Consider the following 20,954-nt stretch of genomic DNA (forward strand, 5'->3'; position numbering starts at 1 on the left):
ACTAACAGCAAGAAAAGTTTATGAAGCTGGATTCTATTGGCCTACAATTTACAAAGACGCACACCTTCTTTGCAAATCCTGTGATGCATGTCAAAGGGCCGGAAGAATAAGTCAACGTGATGAAATGCCACAAAATGTCATCCAAGTATGTGAAGTATTTGACATTTGGGGTATTGACTTTATGGGTCCATTTCCAAAATCTCATAATAATCTATATATACTCGTAGCCATTGATTATGTATCTAAATGGGCGGAAGCACAAGCTCTCCCAACTAACGATGCACGAGTTGTAGTCAATTTTTTAAAACGTCTTTTTGCAAGGTTTGGAACACCGAAAGCTTTAATAAGTGATCGGGGTACTCATTTTTGTAATAATCAACTTGAGAAAGTTCTTAAAAGATATGGAGTAACTCATAAAATCTCCACCGCATATCATCCACAAACAAGTGGACAAGTTGAAAATACCAACCGAGCTTTAAAACGTATTCTAGAGAAAACCGTAGGATCAAATCCGAAGGAATGGTCCATTAAATTGGAGGATGCACTCTGGGCTTTTAGAACAGCCTACAAAACTCCAATTGGAACCACACCTTTTAGACTTGTGTATGGAAAAGCATGTCATCTTCCAGTAGAAATTGAACACAAAGCATTTTGGGCTTTGAAGACATGTAATCTTGATTTACATGAAGCTGGACGTCTACGATTAAGTCAACTAAACGAATTAGAAGAATTAAGACATGAAGCATACGAAAATTCGTTAATCTATAAAGAAAGAACGAAGAAATGGCATGATAAAAGAATCAGAAGTTCAAAAGAATTTAAAGAAGGAGACAGAGTTCTTCTTTTCAATTCACGATTCAAGCTATTTCCTGGAAAATTGAAATCAAGATGGTCTGGACCATTCATAGTCAAAAGAGTTTTCCCATACGGAACGATAGAATTGATAAATTCAAATGGGATTGAATTTAAAGTTAATGGTCACAGAGTTAAACATTACATACAGGGTCCGATGGAAGTCGACAACGAAGTTAATCACAATTTCGACACCACAGCTAACTAAGTGTGGGGAGAATCAAGTCTTTAAAGGATAATATGTATTTCTGTTAGAGTTAGATTGTCTGTTTTCGTGTAGTTCTCGAAAATGGAATACGTATGGTCTTTCCCTAGCAGACCCTAAAGAACTAGTCTTCTCCCCCCATTCTGAATTTTTATTTTTTTTAGGTTTTTACAAAATGAAGACTGCCTGTGAACTAAACCATGGTCTAATGCTACACGCTTTGATCACTAAACGTAATAATGACATACTCCCGAGTGAATTAGTATCAGTAATCAGAGAAAGAATGGACGGAGTTAGAAAAGGATCCAGATGCGAAGATAATAAGTTACAATTTGGTAAAGGAAAATCAAAATCCGCAGCGAAAAGAAGAGCACGACACCTAGAAAAATGTCACAAATGCGGAAAATGGTCACATGGAGGTAAATGTTCAAATAATCAAACCTATTCAAATACCGAATTTGTTACTTTATGCAGAGACGGACCGTTCATATGTTTAGAAGAAAAGACAATGAATGCTCGAGGTTACGCCTATGCAGCCATGGAAGACCAATTAAACCGACTATCTTATGAATATAATAGATCATATAACTAAGAAATCTATTTCACAGGTATGTCTGTACAGTTTTTATTTTTATTTTTATTTTTAACCTTTTGATAATAAACGCTAATTTGTTCGCTAAAAAGTATTAAATTGGTATTGAATAAAATTAGGTTTGGCGACCGAAATTATTGATATCCTTCAAAAATTTATTACATCACTGCGAAATTTAACGTTTATTCTTAAGGTATAAATATCTTTAATCAATCAACGCAAAATATTTCAAAAATTCGTCATGAGTTAAATTAGGTCTTGGAACCGAAATTACTTTACCGAAAAGAGGGGCGCATATTTTTGATAATATTTGATTGATTAAAGTGGGATAAAAAGACAAAAAGATTTTTAATTTTATTTTTACCATGTTTTTTTTAATCTTAATATTTAAATCTTAAATTAATATTGTAAACTTTGTAAAAACAATATATTTAAAATTGTAAATATTTGAAAAATTAATATAAGTTTGGTATGAATTTATAATATGAATTTTTAAATTAAGTTTGGTGTGAATTTTTAATTTTTAAAATATTAATTTTTAATTTTATGCATTTTAAATTTTGAGTTTGGTGTGAATTTTTAATATTAATTTTGAATTTTATATTTATGTTGTGTGAATTTAAAAACAAAAATTTACTTTATCTCAATAAGTTAAGAATATGATTTTTAAAATTCGTCGTAAGTTGAAGACTAGGTCTTTGAACCGAAATTGCTTTACCCGAGGGAGGGACGAGAACTTTTATTATCATTATTTTTAATCTTATTGATTTAAAGTATGCCAAAAACATTGAAAAAACCCAAAAATCTTAGCTTTTAAAACAATCGCTACAAAAAGACAAATTTTAAAAATTTTGTCGAGGGACGGACTAGGACATCAATCCGAAACGACCTCGTCCTAAATAACAAGGGAAACAAAATTTTAAAATTAATTTCTTAATTGTTTTATAAGTTAAAGATTATATAAAAAAAAAAAAAAAAAAAAAAAAAAAAAAAAAGTAACTCCGCGACTCGCGGAGTTTTGAGTGAAAACCTCCGCGACTCGCGGAGGGACCAAAATACAGAAAAAAAAAATAAAAGGAACGAACTGGAACAGAATAACACACACACACATACTGCACTTCGAAAAAACCCGAAAAAACCCACAAAAATCATCCCAAAAACTCAATTTTTCACCGTTAATCTTCAAATTTTTCACTACAATCATGTTGAGAAGGATGATATCTAGGAACTACTCAAGAAAACAGGTACAATTACACCCCAAATCACCTTTAAATCCGAATTTTAGTGTGTTCTTGAGCATATTTTCATAATTTGAATTTTGTTAATTTTTAGTGTAATTAGTGTTAAATTGTTAGTATATTATGCATGTATAACCTAGATTGATGCTTGTTAACATGATTTGAAGCCAAAAACTTCAAAATCTTTAATAATCTAGGGTTTGTGTTCTTGAGCAATTTGGGGCTTTTTGATATAAACAGGTTATGGCCGATTTTTGTCATGAATTGTTGCTAAATTGAGTAGTGTAACATGTCTAGGTAGTTAAATGATCCAAACTTTGAGCCTAAACATGATTTTGAGAATTAAAGTGGACTTTTTCAAGTCCAAAATTCATGAACTTGATCTTTGAAAGATAATGCCATTTGAGACTTGTTTATTTGCTAGTAATGATTATTTTGACATGTTATTTGAGTTGAATGTTTATGAACTTGGCGAAAATTTTCGTATATGCTTATTTGAAAAAGTGTAGATTTGATAAAAATGTGGAAATAAGCTTAAGTTTGATATAAATTGATAATGTCATTGTAATTATTTTAATTGATGATTTTGCTGACACTAATGCATATTTGGATGCACAAAATTTGTGTTTGATGTGTTTTGCAGACTGAAAGGGGTGAATCTTCATCCCAAGCCCGCCATGCTCCTGCTGAGAACTTGGAACAACAGGAGGTAGATAACTACTACAAGCAGGATGTACCTCATCCAGTCATGACCTTTTCAGATATGCACTTGGAACAGTTACACCCGAACCTGCGATTTGACAGACTTTGGATAGATTATCCAAAATATCAACGGGGTTTGCATACTCTTCACTCTAAGGTTGTTGAGGTACCGAGGGTCATAGAATGGGGACCCTTGGAAGCTGTAGAATTGGCCGGGCCAATTAGGGAATTACTGGTACAGAGGTATGGTAATTCTTCTTTTAATGACTGGATATGTTTATTCACCATACGCAGACCTGTATATAAAGTATGGTGTGAAGAGTTGTTATGTAGTATAGAGTTGAATGATCGGGTAGCCAGTTTAACCGATCGTTCTTTTGTTAGATTTTTGTTAGGCGGTTCGATGCGCCACATGTCTTTACTAGACATGGCTCAGGCTTTACGTATATATACGCCTGAGGAATTAGCGTCTGCCGATTGTAGAGGATTGATACTAAACGGTAGGAAAATAGATGAAAATTTTGATACACACGGTGTGTGGAGTCAAATGACAAGCCATCACCGTTTTAAAGGGGGAAACTACTCTTATTTGGATATAGATAGAGCCGAATTAAGAGTAATACATAGGTTTTTAGCTAACTCGATTACACAAAGGGGTAAAAACAAAGAAAAGGTAAATGAACAAGATTTGTTTTACCATATGTGTATTCGAGACCCACACAGCGCTGTAAGTATACCATATTGTGTGGGTTATTATTTATCAGCTATGGTTCGGGGGATGCGTCCACATAGCATAATAGGAGGTGGTATTTTTATTACTTTGATTGGTGAATATCTCGGTGTGGATATAAGTCGGGGGGGATTATTAGTAGAAGAGCCGGAACCCCGCGACACTATAGGTTTAAATGTATACCATGGTGCGAAAGTGTTGAAGCGGCGAAATAACGCCGCAGTACGATACAATGGTAGACATCCACAGGTAGAGAGAAACCAGGAACAAGGTAATGTAGGAGGGGGGAACCAGATGCAAGAAATGCAAAGGTTTATAGCTTCTCAGGAATACGAAAATGCTAGACAGAGAGCATTTGAAGATTGGCAAGTTCATCAGAACCAGATCATAGCGCATTGCCAACACATAGGTAGAAACTATATTCCTACACCGAAACCCGTCTTCCCTCCTTGGTCGATAGAGATGCAGCCACCATATCCTACGTATGACCCTGCCGAAGCATTCTATAGCACTTATGGTTATGCGTGGAACCCCTATTGGTACCAATATCATCCTTAGTTTACTTATTTTTATTTTTATTTTGTAATTTGTAATTATTGATATGTTTAATATTTTTTGTTAATATTGTAATCATTTTTATATTTATCTAACTTTTATTCTTAGATTTTAATAATTTTTGAATGTGGGGTAATATACCAAACTTCAAAAATATGTATATATGTTTGCAGTTTATCTTATGTACACAACAGGGTAAAACAACGCATTTTCAAAGACTGGCATTAAGTTCAGCAAAAGCAAGTAATTTTGACGACAATGATGCAAAATACATGTGAAATAACAACAAGACGGAATGAACAAATGACGTGCACCATTTATCATTCAGCAAACAAACGCCAATATATTTGGAAACTTTGGTAAAAATTTAATCATTTTCACACAAATCACCCTCAATAATTTAAATTGTTACTGATTTCTTGCAAATGAGGGCATTGCAAGATCTTAAGTGTGGGAAGGGGTTAAATTCTTTCGGATTTTAAAAATTTTTATATTAAACACTTGGTTACCATTAAAAATACTAGTAAAGCAGTAGTTGTATTAGAATCTAGTGCTCTCTGATAAAAAAAGAACAGCCCTAGTCTTATATACTGACTACCCAATTCTAGTAAAATTTTTCAAAATTTTCAATTAAATGAATTCAAAATCATGTTTATACATATTTATGAACGATAAAACTAGGTTTCAAACACCGAAATTATTGTTACCTCGGAAAGGACATAAATTGAGAAATAAACTAAAATGTTAAAATTCATTTAAAATGGAATAGAGGACGATAAAAAGAAAAATAAAAAGCCAAGTGTGGGAAAATTCACCAAGTTATTTTTAACATATGCCGCATATATTTGTAACAAATAACTGAAAATACTTTTGCTTTGGACTAAACTAAACTGTTTTACCCAATGAAAGAAAAGAAGAGATGGATCTACACGATGAATCAATTCCATCATTAAAAGGAAGTAAAGTCTTCCGAAAAAGAAACGCGCTTCTTGATTTAGGTCATGAAGTTGTCGTTCAGACCAGCTGTAGGTTGACGAAAAATCTAGAAAAGTCATCACTAAAATCAGCAGGAAATCCACGGACCTCAGCATTAGACAGGGTCGCCAAGTGGTCAGATTTATCCTAACCATGAGAAGGATTTATCTCGTACAATGGGGAGGCACCGTGCAAATTAGCTGGATAAGACTAATGAATCAGATCCCCAGAAAGGATAATCTCCTTAAAGATCAAAAATCAGCTTTTAAGCCTGATATTACTCAATCCTTGAGATTGACCTTAAAGATTGAGAATTACAAACTCATGGAATTCAATGATATCTAAACTCGAGCTTAAACGAGAAAATATTTTGATCAAAATTACAAACCGATTTGTTTTCTGAAAACCCTATTTTCAATGCGTTCATTACCATTGAACGTAAAATCCTAGGAATTCACCTGGAATTCATTAGGTCACCTGAACTAAATCGGGTGTCAACCGTAAGAACGGTGGTTGCATAACATGGTCAAAGACAGGACTTTGTGCCAGACCGACAAATTATAAGGGTGAGCTTTACTATTGCTCCTACCAAGGATAGTAATTGCGTCCGACACGTTATAGACCATAATCAAAAGCATGTCACGGGACATTGCCTTAAACAGTTGCTTGTTCAACGCTTTCCTTTACAACCGGACGGTAGTTTGCCGAAAGGTAATATACGGAACAAGTAAACTGGACGTGTTGCTTTCCAAATACAAGGTTAGCAAGTGGGTGACACAAAACCGCAAGTTTTGAGCTAAAATTTTCAAATCTGAAACCCACCAAACCCACAAAAATATTCTGCAAACACCGGTAAAGGGTTATTCCGGAAAATTTATCTAGGGTAAAAACTAGATTTAATTTTCAAAAGATCAAATGTTTTCATAAAGATCCAATTTCCTTAATGGATCTAAATTTTTATAGTCATGTGGGACTGTAAACCATATCGTTACTACCATTGTTTATACCGCCGTATAGAAATCACTGATGTACAAAGTGTGAAGAATAAAGAAGTGATTCTAGTATTTCAAGACGATATTGCTTGAGGACAAGCAACGCTCAAGTGTGGGAATATTTGATAATGCTAAAAACGAACATATATTTCATAGCATTATTCCTCAAGAAAGACAAGCTTTTAGTTGCAATTGTTCTATTTACAAGTGATATTCGTTTAAATAATAAAAGGTGAAGACAAAAGACAGATTCGACGATTTGAAGACGCAAACGACCAGAAAGCTCAAAAGAACAAAAGACAATCAAAAAGGTTCCAATTATTGATAAGAAACGTCTCAAAATCACAAGAGTACAAGATTCAAAACGCAAAGTACAAGATATTAAATTGTACGCGAGGACGTTCGAAAATCCGGAACCGGGACCAGAGTCAACTCTTAACGCTCGACGCAACGGACTAAAAATTACAAGTTAACTATGTATATAAATATAATATAATATATAATTAATTATATTAATTATATATATATTATATATATATATTATTAAAACCGTCGGCAGCCAGAAACTCCAAGGGTGTAAAATGAAAATACCTCTCCGCGACTCGCGGAGTTTGAAGGGCTTTTTGCCGCGAGTCGCGGAGCCCCAAATTTCATTTCTGGCTATAAAGCCAACCGAATTCTGATCGAATTTAACATCTTTTTTCTCAATCTCTCTCAATATATACGTAATATATTTATATTTATAATTTATATTTTAATTTTAATTATAATTCTAATAATAAGGGTATGTTAGCAAATGTTGTAAGGGTGTAAGTCGAAATTCTGTCCGTGTAACGCTACGCTATTTTTAATCATTGTAAGTTATGTTCAACCTTTTTACATTAATGTCTCGTAGCTAAGTTATTATTATGCTTATTTAAAACAAAGTAATCATGATGTTGGGCTAATTACTAAAATTGGGTAATTGGGCTTTGTACCATAATTGGGGTTTGGACAAAAGAACGACACTTGTGGAAACTAGACTATGGGCTATTAATGGGCTTTATATTTGTTTAACTAAATGAAAGTTTGTTAATGTTAATATAAAGATTTACAATTGGGCGTCCCTATAAATTACCATATACACTCGATCGGACACGATGGGCGGGGTATTTATATGTACGAATAATCGTTCATTTAACCGGACACGGGAATGGATTAATAGCCACTAGAATAATTAAAACAGGGGTGAAATTACATTCAAGGGTAATTGGTGTAATTGTTAACAAAGTAGTAAAACCTTGGTTTACACGCAGTCGATAACCTGGTGTATTCATTAAACAAAGTATTAAAACCTTGTTACAATTCGAATCCCCAATTAGTTGGAATATTTATCTTCGGGTATAATAATAATTTGACAAGGACACTTGCAATTTATATTTATGACTGATGGACTGTTATGGACAAAAACCAGACGGACATATTGAATAATCCAGGACAAAGGACAATTAACCCATGGGCATAAAACTAAAATCAACACGTCAAACATCATGATTACGGAAGTTTAAATAAGCATAATTCTTTTATTTCATATTTAATTTCCTTTATTTTATATTTAATTGCACTTCTAATTATCGCACTTTTATTTATTGTTATTTAATCGCACTTTTAATTATCGTACTTTTTAATTATCGCAAGTTTATTTTACTGCACTTCTATTATTCGCAATTTCATTATCGTTATTTACTTTACGCTTTAATTTAAGTCTTGTATTTATTTTATATTTTACATTAGGTTTTAACTGCGACTAAAGTTTTAAAATCGACAAACCGGTCATTAAACGGTAAAAACCCCTCTTTATAATAATAATATTACTTATATATATATATTTGTATTTTTAATAAAAGTAAACTAATATAGCGTTGAGCTTTGTTTAAAGATTTCCCTGTGGAACGAACCGGACTTACTAAAAACTACACTACTGTACGATTAGGTACACTGCCTATAAGTGTTGTAGCAAGGTTTAAGTATATCCATTCTATAAATAAATAAATATCTTGTGTAAAATTGTATCGTATTTAATAGTGTTTTCTGCTAAAATTAATAACTATTTTATATACACCTCGCATAACATCAAGTATTTTTGGTGCTAGTATAAATCTAATGCCGTATTCACTATACGCTAAACTAGACCTTGGAGAATTGAAACCAACCAGAATAAGCATACAACTAGCCGATAGATCAATAAAATATCCTAGAGGGATAATGGAGAACATGCTAGTTAAAGTTGGTACTTTAGTATTCCCAGTAGATTTTGTTGTTTTGGACATGGAAGAAGATTCTCAAGTTCCTCTCATATTAGGAAGACCATTCTTAAACACGGCTAAAGCAATGATAGACGTGTTCGGTAAGAAACTGACCCTAAGTATAGAGGATGAGAGTGTTACCTTTTCAGTTGATAGAGCAATGCAACAACCACAATCTGCAGATGATACATGTTATTATATTCAAACTATAGATGCACATGCAGAATTATTAGAAGAATTTCCAGAATTACAAGGAACAGGAGAATGTTCTTTAGGAGAAGGTAATGAACCAATTGATGAAGCTGAAATGTTAGCTACACTTATAGCTAATGGATATGAACCAACAACAGAAGAAATTCAAATGCTAAAAGAAGAAGACAGATATCGATATAAATCATCGATAGAAGAACCTCCGAAATTAGAGTTAAAGCCACTTCCAAACCATTTGGAATACGCTTATTTACATGGTGAATCTGAATTACCTGTAATAATATCGTCTTCTCTTACTGAAAATGAGAAATCACAACTCATTTCTGTGTTGAAAGCTCATAAACCAGCTATTGCATGGAAGATTCATGATATTAAAGGAATAAGTCCTTCGTATTGCACACATAAAATCCTTATGGAAGAAGGTCATAAAACGTATGTGCAACGCCAACGAAGACTAAATCCTAATATGCAAGATGTAGTTAAGAAAGAGATTATTAAACTGCTAGATGCAGGTTTGATATATCCAATCTCTGATAGTCCATGGGTAAGCCCAGTTCAATGCGTGCCTAAGAAGGGTGGCATGACTGTCATTACAAATGAGAAAAATGAGCTTATTCCTACTAGGACTGTAACAGGATGGCGTGTATGTATTGATTATAGAAAATTAAATGACGCCACCAGAAAAGATCACTTTCCCTTACCTTTCATAGATCAAATGTTGGAAAGATTAGCCGGAAATAGTTACTATTGTTTTCTAGATGGATTTTCCGGATATTTTCAAATTCCAATAGCACCCGAAGATCAAGAGAAAACCACATTCACGTGCCCTTATGGTACTTTTGCTTACAAACGCATGCCATTTGGACTTTGTAACGCCCCTGCAACCTTTCAAAGGTGTATGATGGCGATTTTTCACGACATGATAGAAGAATGCATGGAAGTATTCATGGATGACTTTTCAGTCTTCGGTGATACATTTAAATCATGTCTAGTAAATCTGGAACGAATGCTAATTAGATGCGAAAAATCAAATCTAGTACTTAATTGGGAGAAATGCCATTTCATGGTTAAAGAAGGCATCGTTCTTGGACATAAAATTTCAAAAGAAGGAATTGAAGTGGATAGAGCTAAAGTAGATGTAATTGCTAAACTTCCTCATCCCACCAATGTTAGAGGAGTTAGGAGTTTTCTAGGGCATGCCGGTTTTTACCGACGTTTCATAAAAGATTTTTCTAAAATTGCCACTCCTATGAATAAACTCCTAGAAAAGGATGCGCCATTCATCTTTTCAGATGAATGTATCAAATCTTTTAATATTCTTAAAGAAAAACTCACTAATGCGCCGATCATGATAACACCAAATTGGAATCTACCATTTGAACTAATGTGCGATGCAAGTGATTTTGCAATGGGAGCCGTTTTAGGACAGAGGATTGAAAAACGATTTCAACCTATATATTATGCTAGTAAGACATTACAAGGAGCACAAACGAACTATACAACTACTGAAAAAGAACTCCTTGCTATTGTCTTTGCTTTTGACAAATTTCGATCATATCTAGTTCTAGCAAAAACGGTGGTCTATACCGACCATTCTGCTCTTAGATACCTATTTTCAAAACAAGATGCTAAGCCAAGATTAATCCGTTGGATCTTACTCTTACAAGAGTTTGATATTGAAATCCGAGATAAAAAGGGAGCAGAAAATCTCGCCGCTGATCATCTTTCTCGTCTTGAAAATCCCGAATTAGAAGTTCTGAATGAATCGGCCATACAAGACAACTTTCCTGATGAATATCTATTGAAGATAGATTATAAAGAAATCCCATGGTTTGCAGATTATGCAAACTACTTAGTTTGTGGATTCCTTGAAAAAGGATTATCGTACCAAAGACGAAAGAAATTCTTCAGTGATATAAAACACTATTTCTGGGAAGATCCACATCTGTTTAAAAGTTGTCCCGATGGAATAATACGCCGATGTGTATTTGGAGATGAAGCTAGTAAAATTTTAAACCATTGTCACACAGGACCAACAGGAGGGCATTATGGGCCTCAACTAACAGCAAGAAAAGTTTATGAAGCTGGATTCTATTGGCCTACAATTTACAAAGACGCACACCTTCTTTGCAAATCCTGTGATGCATGTCAAAGGGCCGGAAGAATAAGTCAACGTGATGAAATGCCACAAAATGTCATCCAAGTATGTGAAGTATTTGACATTTGGGGTATTGACTTTATGGGTCCATTTCCAAAATCTCATAATAATCTATATATACTCGTAGCCATTGATTATGTATCTAAATGGGCGGAAGCACAAGCTCTCCCAACTAACGATGCACGAGTTGTAGTCAATTTTTTAAAACGTCTTTTTGCAAGGTTTGGAACACCGAAAGCTTTAATAAGTGATCGGGGTACTCATTTTTGTAATAATCAACTTGAGAAAGTTCTTAAAAGATATGGAGTAACTCATAAAATCTCCACCGCATATCATCCACAAACAAGTGGACAAGTTGAAAATACCAACCGAGCTTTAAAACGTATTCTAGAGAAAACCGTAGGATCAAATCCGAAGGAATGGTCCATTAAATTGGAGGATGCACTCTGGGCTTTTAGAACAGCCTACAAAACTCCAATTGGAACCACACCTTTTAGACTTGTGTATGGAAAAGCATGTCATCTTCCAGTAGAAATTGAACACAAAGCATTTTGGGCTTTGAAGACATGTAATCTTGATTTACATGAAGCTGGACGTCTACGATTAAGTCAACTAAACGAATTAGAAGAATTAAGACATGAAGCATACGAAAATTCGTTAATCTATAAAGAAAGAACGAAGAAATGGCATGATAAAAGAATCAGAAGTTCAAAAGAATTTAAAGAAGGAGACAGAGTTCTTCTTTTCAATTCACGATTCAAGCTATTTCCTGGAAAATTGAAATCAAGATGGTCTGGACCATTCATAGTCAAAAGAGTTTTCCCATACGGAACGATAGAATTGATAAATTCAAATGGGATTGAATTTAAAGTTAATGGTCACAGAGTTAAACATTACATACAGGGTCCGATGGAAGTCGACAACGAAGTTAATCACAATTTCGACACCACAGCTAACTAAGTGTGGGGAGAATCAAGTCTTTAAAGGATAATATGTATTTCTGTTAGAGTTAGATTGTCTGTTTTCGTGTAGTTCTCGAAAATGGAATACGTATGGTCTTTCCCTAGCAGACCCTAAAGAACTAGTCTTCTCCCCCCATTCTGAATTTTTATTTTTTTTAGGTTTTTACAAAATGAAGACTGCCTGTGAACTAAACCATGGTCTAATGCTACACGCTTTGATCACTAAACGTAATAATGACATACTCCCGAGTGAATTAGTATCAGTAATCAGAGAAAGAATGGACGGAGTTAGAAAAGGATCCAGATGCGAAGATAATAAGTTACAATTTGGTAAAGGAAAATCAAAATCCGCAGCGAAAAGAAGAGCACGACACCTAGAAAAATGTCACAAATGCGGAAAATGGTCACATGGAGGTAAATGTTCAAATAATCAAACCTATTCAAATACCGAATTTGTTACTTTATGCAGAGACGGACCGTTCATATGTTTAGAAGAAAAGACAATGAATGCTCGAGGTTACGCCTATGCAGCCATGGAAGACCAATTAAACCGACTATCTTATGAATATAATAGATCATATAACTAAGAAATCTATTTCACAGGTATGTCTGTACAGTTTTTATTTTTATTTTTATTTTTAACCTTTTGATAATAAACGCTAATTTGTTCGCTAAAAAGTATTAAATTGGTATTGAATAAAATTAGGTTTGGCGACCGAAATTATTGATATCCTTCAAAAATTTATTACATCACTGCGAAATTTAACGTTTATTCTTAAGGTATAAATATCTTTAATCAATCAACGCAAAATATTTCAAAAATTCGTCATGAGTTAAATTAGGTCTTGGAACCGAAATTACTTTACCGAAAAGAGGGGCGCATATTTTTGATAATATTTGATTGATTAAAGTGGGATAAAAAGACAAAAAGATTTTTAATTTTATTTTTACCATGTTTTTTTTAATCTTAATATTTAAATCTTAAATTAATATTGTAAACTTTGTAAAAACAATATATTTAAAATTGTAAATATTTGAAAAATTAATATAAGTTTGGTATGAATTTATAATATGAATTTTTAAATTAAGTTTGGTGTGAATTTTTAATTTTTAAAATATTAATTTTTAATTTTATGCATTTTAAATTTTGAGTTTGGTGTGAATTTTTAATATTAATTTTGAATTTTATATTTATGTTGTGTGAATTTAAAAACAAAAATTTACTTTATCTCAATAAGTTAAGAATATGATTTTTAAAATTCGTCGTAAGTTGAAGACTAGGTCTTTGAACCGAAATTGCTTTACCCGAGGGAGGGACGAGAACTTTTATTATCATTATTTTTAATCTTATTGATTTAAAGTATGCCAAAAACATTGAAAAAACCCAAAAATCTTAGCTTTTAAAACAATCGCTACAAAAAGACAAATTTTAAAAATTTTTGTCGAGGGACGGACTAGGACATCAATCCGAAACGACCTCGTCCTAAATAACAAGGGAAACAAAATTTTAAAATTAATTTCTTAATTGTTTTATAAGTTAAAGATTATATAAAAAAAAAAAAAAAAAAAAAGTAACTCCGCGACTCGCGGAGTTTTGAGTGAAAACCTCCGCGACTCGCGGAGGGACCAAAATACAGAAAAAAAAAATAAAAGGAACGAACTGGAACAGAATAACACACACACACATACTGCACTTCGAAAAAACCCGAAAAAACCCACAAAAATCATCCCAAAAACTCAATTTTTCACCGTTAATCTTCAAATTTTTCACTACAATCATGTTGAGAAGGATGATATCTAGGAACTACTCAAGAAAACAGGTACAATTACACCCCAAATCACCTTTAAATCCGAATTTTAGTGTGTTCTTGAGCATATTTTCATAATTTGAATTTTGTTAATTTTTAGTGTAATTAGTGTTAAATTGTTAGTATATTATGCATGTATAACCTAGATTGATGCTTGTTAACATGATTTGAAGCCAAAAACTTCAAAATCTTTAATAATCTAGGGTTTGTGTTCTTGAGCAATTTGGGGCTTTTTGATATAAACAGGTTATGGCCGATTTTTGTCATGAATTGTTGCTAAATTGAGTAGTGTAACATGTCTAGGTAGTTAAATGATCCAAACTTTGAGCCTAAACATGATTTTGAGAATTAAAGTGGACTTTTTCAAGTCCAAAATTCATGAACTTGATCTTTGAAAGATAATGCCATTTGAGACTTGTTTATTTGCTAGTAATGATTATTTTGACATGTTATTTGAGTTGAATGTTTATGAACTTGGCGAAAATTTTCGTATATGCTTATTTGAAAAAGTGTAGATTTGATAAAAATGTGGAAATAAGCTTAAGTTTGATATAAATTGATAATGTCATTGTAATTATTTTAATTGATGATTTTGCTGACACTAATGCATATTTGGATGCACAAAATTTGTGTTTGATGTGTTTTGCAGACTGAAAGGGGTGAATCTTCATCCCAAGCCCGCCATGCTCCTGCTGAGAACTTGGAACAACAGGAGGTAGATAACTACTACAAGCAGGATGTACCTCATCCAGTCATGACCTTTTCAGATATGCACTTGGAACAGTTACACCCGAACCTGCGATTTGACAGACTTTGGATAGATTATCCAAAATATCAACGGGGTTTGCATACTCTTCACTCTAAGGTTGTTGAGGTACCGAGGGTCATAGAATGGGGACCCTTGGAAGCTGTAGAATTGGCCGGGCCAATTAGGGAATTACTGGTACAGAGGTATGGTAATTCTTCTTTTAATGACTGGATATGTTTATTCACCATACGCAGACCTGTATATAAAGTATGGTGTGAAGAGTTGTTATGTAGTATAGAGTTGAATGATCGGGTAGCCAGTTTAACCGATCGTTCTTTTGTTAGATTTTTGTTAGGCGGTTCGATGCGCCACATGTCTTTACTAGACATGGCTCAGGCTTTACGTATATATACGCCTGAGGAATTAGCGTCTGCCGATTGTAGAGGATTGATACTAAACGGTAGGAAAATAGATGAAAATTTTGATACACACGGTGTGTGGAGTCAAATGACAAGCCATCACCGTTTTAAAGGGGGAAACTACTCTTATTTGGATATAGATAGAGCCGAATTAAGAGTAATACATAGGTTTTTAGCTAACTCGATTACACAAAGGGGTAAAAACAAAGAAAAGGTAAATGAACAAGATTTGTTTTACCATATGTGTATTCGAGACCCACACAGCGCTGTAAGTATACCATATTGTGTGGGTTATTATTTATCAGCTATGGTTCGGGGGATGCGTCCACATAGCATAATAGGAGGTGGTATTTTTATTACTTTGATTGGTGAATATCTCGGTGTGGATATAAGTCGGGGGGATTATTAGTAGAAGAGCCGGAACCCCGCGACACTATAGGTTTAAATGTATACCATGGTGCGAAAGTGTTGAAGCGGCGAAATAACGCCGCAGTACGATACAATGGTAGACATCCACAGGTAGAGAGAAACCAGGAACAAGGTAATGTAGGAGGGGGGAACCAGATGCAAGAAATGCAAAGGTTTATAGCTTCTCAGGAATACGAAAATGCTAGACAGAGAGCATTTGAAGATTGGCAAGTTCATCAGAACCAGATCATAGCGCATTGCCAACACATAGGTAGAAACTATATTCCTACACCGAAACCCGTCTTCCCTCCTTGGTCGATAGAGATGCAGCCACCATATCCTACGTATGACCCTGCCGAAGCATTCTATAGCACTTATGGTTATGCGTGGAACCCCTATTGGTACCAATATCATCCTTAGTTTACTTATTTTTATTTTTATTTTGTAATTTGTAATTATTGATATGTTTAATATTTTTTGTTAATATTGTAATCATTTTTATATTTATCTAACTTTTATTCTTAGATTTTAATAATTTTTGAATGTGGGGTAATATACCAAACTTCAAAAATATGTATATATGTTTGCAGTTTATCTTATGTACACAACAGGGTAAAACAACGCATTTTCAAAGACTGGCATTAAGTTCAGCAAAAGCAAGTAATTTTGACGACAATGATGCAAAATACATGTGAAATAACAACAAGACGGAATGAACAAATGACGTGCACCATTTATCATTCAGCAAACAAACGCCAATATATTTGGAAACTTTGGTAAAAATTTAATCATTTTCACACAAATCACCCTCAATAATTTAAATTGTTACTGATTTCTTGCAAATGAGGGCATTGCAAGATCTTAAGTGTGGGAAGGGGTTAAATTCTTTCGGATTTTAAAAATTTTTATATTAAACACTTGGTTACCATTAAAAATACTAGTAAAGCAGTAGTTGTATTAGAATCTAGTGCTCTCTGATAAAAAAAGAACAGCCCTAGTCTTATATACTGACTACCCAATTCTAGTAAAATTTTTCAAAATTTTCAATTAAATGAATTCAAAATCATGTTTATACATATTTATGAACGATAAAACTAGGTTTCAAACACCGAAATTATTGTTACCTCGGAAAGGACATAAATTGAGAAATAAACTAAAATGTTAAAATTCATTTAAAATGGAATAGAGGACGATAAAAAGAAAAATAAAAAGCCAAGTGTGGGAAAATTCACCAAGTTATTTTTAACATATGCCGCATATATTTGTAACAAATAACTGAAAATACTTTTGCTTTGGACTAAACTAAACTGTTTTACCCAATGAAAGAAAAGAAGAGATGGATCTACACGATGAATCAATTCCATCATTAAAAGGAAGTAAAGTCTTCCGAAAAAGAAACGCGCTTCTTGATTTAGGTCATGAAGTTGTCGTTCAGACCAGCTGTAGGTTGACGAAAAATCTAGAAAAGTCATCACTAAAATCAGCAGGAAATCCACGGACCTCAGCATTAGACAGGGTCGCCAAGTGGTCAGATTTATCCTAACCATGAGAAGGATTTATCTCGTACAATGGGGAGGCACCGTGCAAATTAGCTGGATAAGACTAATGAATCAGATCCCCAGAAAGGATAATCTCCTTAAAGATCAAAAATCAGCTTTTAAGCCTGATATTACTCAATCCTTGAGATTGACCTTAAAGATTGAGAATTACAAACTCATGGAATTCAATGATATCTAAACTCGAGCTTAAACGAGAAAATATTTTGATCAAAATTACAAACCGATTTGTTTTCTGAAAACCCTATTTTCAATGCGTTCATTACCATTGAACGTAAAATCCTAGGAATTCACCTGGAATTCATTAGGTCACCTGAACTAAATCGGGTGTCAACCGTAAGAACGGTGGTTGCATAACATGGTCAAAGACAGGACTTTGTGCCAGACCGACAAATTATAAGGGTGAGCTTTACTATTGCTCCTACCAAGGATAGTAATTGCGTCCGACACGTTATAGACCATAATCAAAAGCATGTCACGGGACATTGCCTTAAACAGTTGCTTGTTCAACGCTTTCCTTTACAACCGGACGGTAGTTTGCCGAAAGGTAATATACGGAACAAGTAAACTGGACGTGTTGCTTTCCAAATACAAGGTTAGCAAGTGGGTGACACAAAACCGCAAGTTTTGAGCTAAAATTTTCAAATCTGAAACCCACCAAACCCACAAAAATATTCTGCAAACACCGGTAAAGGGTTATTCCGGAAAATTTATCTAGGGTAAAAACTAGATTTAATTTTCAAAAGATCAAATGTTTTCATAAAGATCCAATTTCCTTAATGGATCTAAATTTTTATAGTCATGTGGGACTGTAAACCATATCGTTACTACCATTGTTTATACCGCCGTATAGAAATCACTGATGTACAAAGTGTGAAGAATAAAGAAGTGATTCTAGTATTTCAAGACGATATTGCTTGAGGACAAGCAACGCTCAAGTGTGGGAATATTTGATAATGCTAAAAACGAACATATATTTCATAGCATTATTCCTCAAGAAAGACAAGCTTTTAGTTGCAATTGTTCTATTTACAAGTGATATTCGTTTAAATAATAAAAGGTGAAGACAAAAGACAGATTCGACGATTTGAAGACGCAAACGACCAGAAAGCTCAAAAGAACAAAAGACAATCAAAAAGGTTCCAATTATTGATAAGAAACGTCTCAAAATCACAAGAGTACAAGATTCAAAACGCAAAGTACAAGATATTAAATTGTACGCGAGGACGTTCGAAAATCCGGAACCGGGACCAGAGTCAACTCTTAACGCTCGACGCAACGGACTAAAAATTACAAGTTAACTATGTATATAAATATAATATAATATATAATTAATTATATTAATTATATATATATTATATATATATATTATTAAAACCGTCGGCAGCCAGAAACTCCAAGGGTGTAAAATGAAAATACCTCTCCGCGACTCGCGGAGTTTGAAGGGCTTTTTGCCGCGAGTCGCGGAGCCCCAAATTTCATTTCTGGCTATAAAGCCAACCGAATTCTGATCGAATTTAACATCTTTTTTCTCAATCTCTCTCAATATATACGTAATATATTTATATTTATAATTTATATTTTAATTTTAATTATAATTCTAATAATAAGGGTATGTTAGCAAATGTTGTAAGGGTGTAAGTCGAAATTCTGTCCGTGTAACGCTACGCTATTTTTAATCATTGTAAGTTATGTTCAACCTTTTTACATTAATGTCTCGTAGCTAAGTTATTATTATGCTTATTTAAAACAAAGTAATCATGATGTTGGGCTAATTACTAAAATTGGGTAATTGGGCTTTGTACCATAATTGGGGTTTGGACAAAAGAACGACACTTGTGGAAACTAGACTATGGGCTATTAATGGGCTTTATATTTGTTTAACTAAATGAAAGTTTGTTAATGTTAATATAAAGATTTACAATTGGGCGTCCCTATAAATTACCATATACACTCGATCGGACACGATGGGCGGGGTATTTATATGTACGAATAATCGTTCATTTAACCGGACACGGGAATGGATTAATAGCCACTAGAATAATTAAAACAGGGGTGAAATTACATTCAAGGGTAATTGGTGTAATTGTTAACAAAGTAGTAAAACCTTGGTTTACACGCAGTCGATAACCTGGTGTATTCATTAAACAAAGTATTAAAACCTTGTTACAATTCGAATCCCCAATTAGTTGGAATATTTATCTTCGGGTATAATAATAATTTGACAAGGACACTTGCAATTTATATTTATGACTGATGGACTGTTATGGACAAAAACCAGACGGACATATTGAATAATCCAGGACAAAGGACAATTAACCCATGGGCATAAAACTAAAATCAACACGTCAAACATCATGATTACGGAAGTTTAAATAAGCATAATTCTTTTATTTCATATTTAATTTCCTTTATTTTATATTTAATTGCACTTCTAATTATCGCACTTTTATTTATTGTTATTTAATCGCACTTTTAATTATCGTACTTTTTAATTATCGCAAGTTTATTTTACTGCACTTCTATTATTCGCAATTTCATTATCGTTATTTACTTTACGCTTTAATTTAAGTCTTGTATTTATTTTATATTTTACATTAGGTTTTAACTGCGACTAAAGTTTTAAAATCGACAAACCGGTCATTAAACGGTAAAAACCCCTCTTTATAATAATAATATTACTTATATATATATATTTGTATTTTTAATAAAAGTAAACTAATATAGCGTTGAGCTTTGTTTAAAGATTTCCCTGTGGAACGAACCGGACTTACTAAAAACTACACTACTGTACGATTAGGTACACTGCCTATAAGTGTTGTAGCAAGGTTTAAGTATATCCATTCTATAAATAAATAAATATCTTGTGTAAAATTGTATCGTATTTAATAGTGTTTTCTGCTAAAATTAATAACTATTTTATATACACCTCGCATAACATCAGGCATAAAACTAAAATCAACACGTCAAACATCATGATTAAGGAAGTTTAAATAAGCATAATTCTTTTATTTCATATTTAATTTCCTTTATTTTATATTTAATTGCACGTCTAATTATCGCACTTTTATTTATTATTATTGTATTTAATTGCACTTTTAATTATCGTACTTTTTAATTATCGCAAGTTTATTTTATCGCACTTTTATTTATCGCAATTTCATTATCGTTATTTACTTTACGCTTTAAATTAAGTCTTTTATTTATTTAATATTTTACATTTTGTTTTAACTGCAACTAAAGTTTTTAAAATCGACAAACCGGTCATTAAACGGTAAAAACCCCCCTTTATAATAATAATATTACTTATATATATATTTATATTTTTATAAAATAAAACTAATATAGCGTTAAGCTTTGATAAAAGATTCCCTGTGGAACGAACCAGACTTACTAAAAATTACACTACTGTACGATTAGGTACACTACCTATAAGTGTTGTAGCAAGGTTTAAGTATATCCATTCTCTAAATAAATAAATATCTTGTGTAAAATTGTATAGTATTTAATAGTATTTTATACCCCTTAGCTTTAACATCAGTAACACAGATAGCACAAA

Source organism: Rutidosis leptorrhynchoides, chromosome 4 (genome assembly GCF_046630445.1).
Source record: "Rutidosis leptorrhynchoides isolate AG116_Rl617_1_P2 chromosome 4, CSIRO_AGI_Rlap_v1, whole genome shotgun sequence".
NCBI lineage: Eukaryota > Viridiplantae > Streptophyta > Magnoliopsida > Asterales > Asteraceae > Rutidosis > Rutidosis leptorrhynchoides.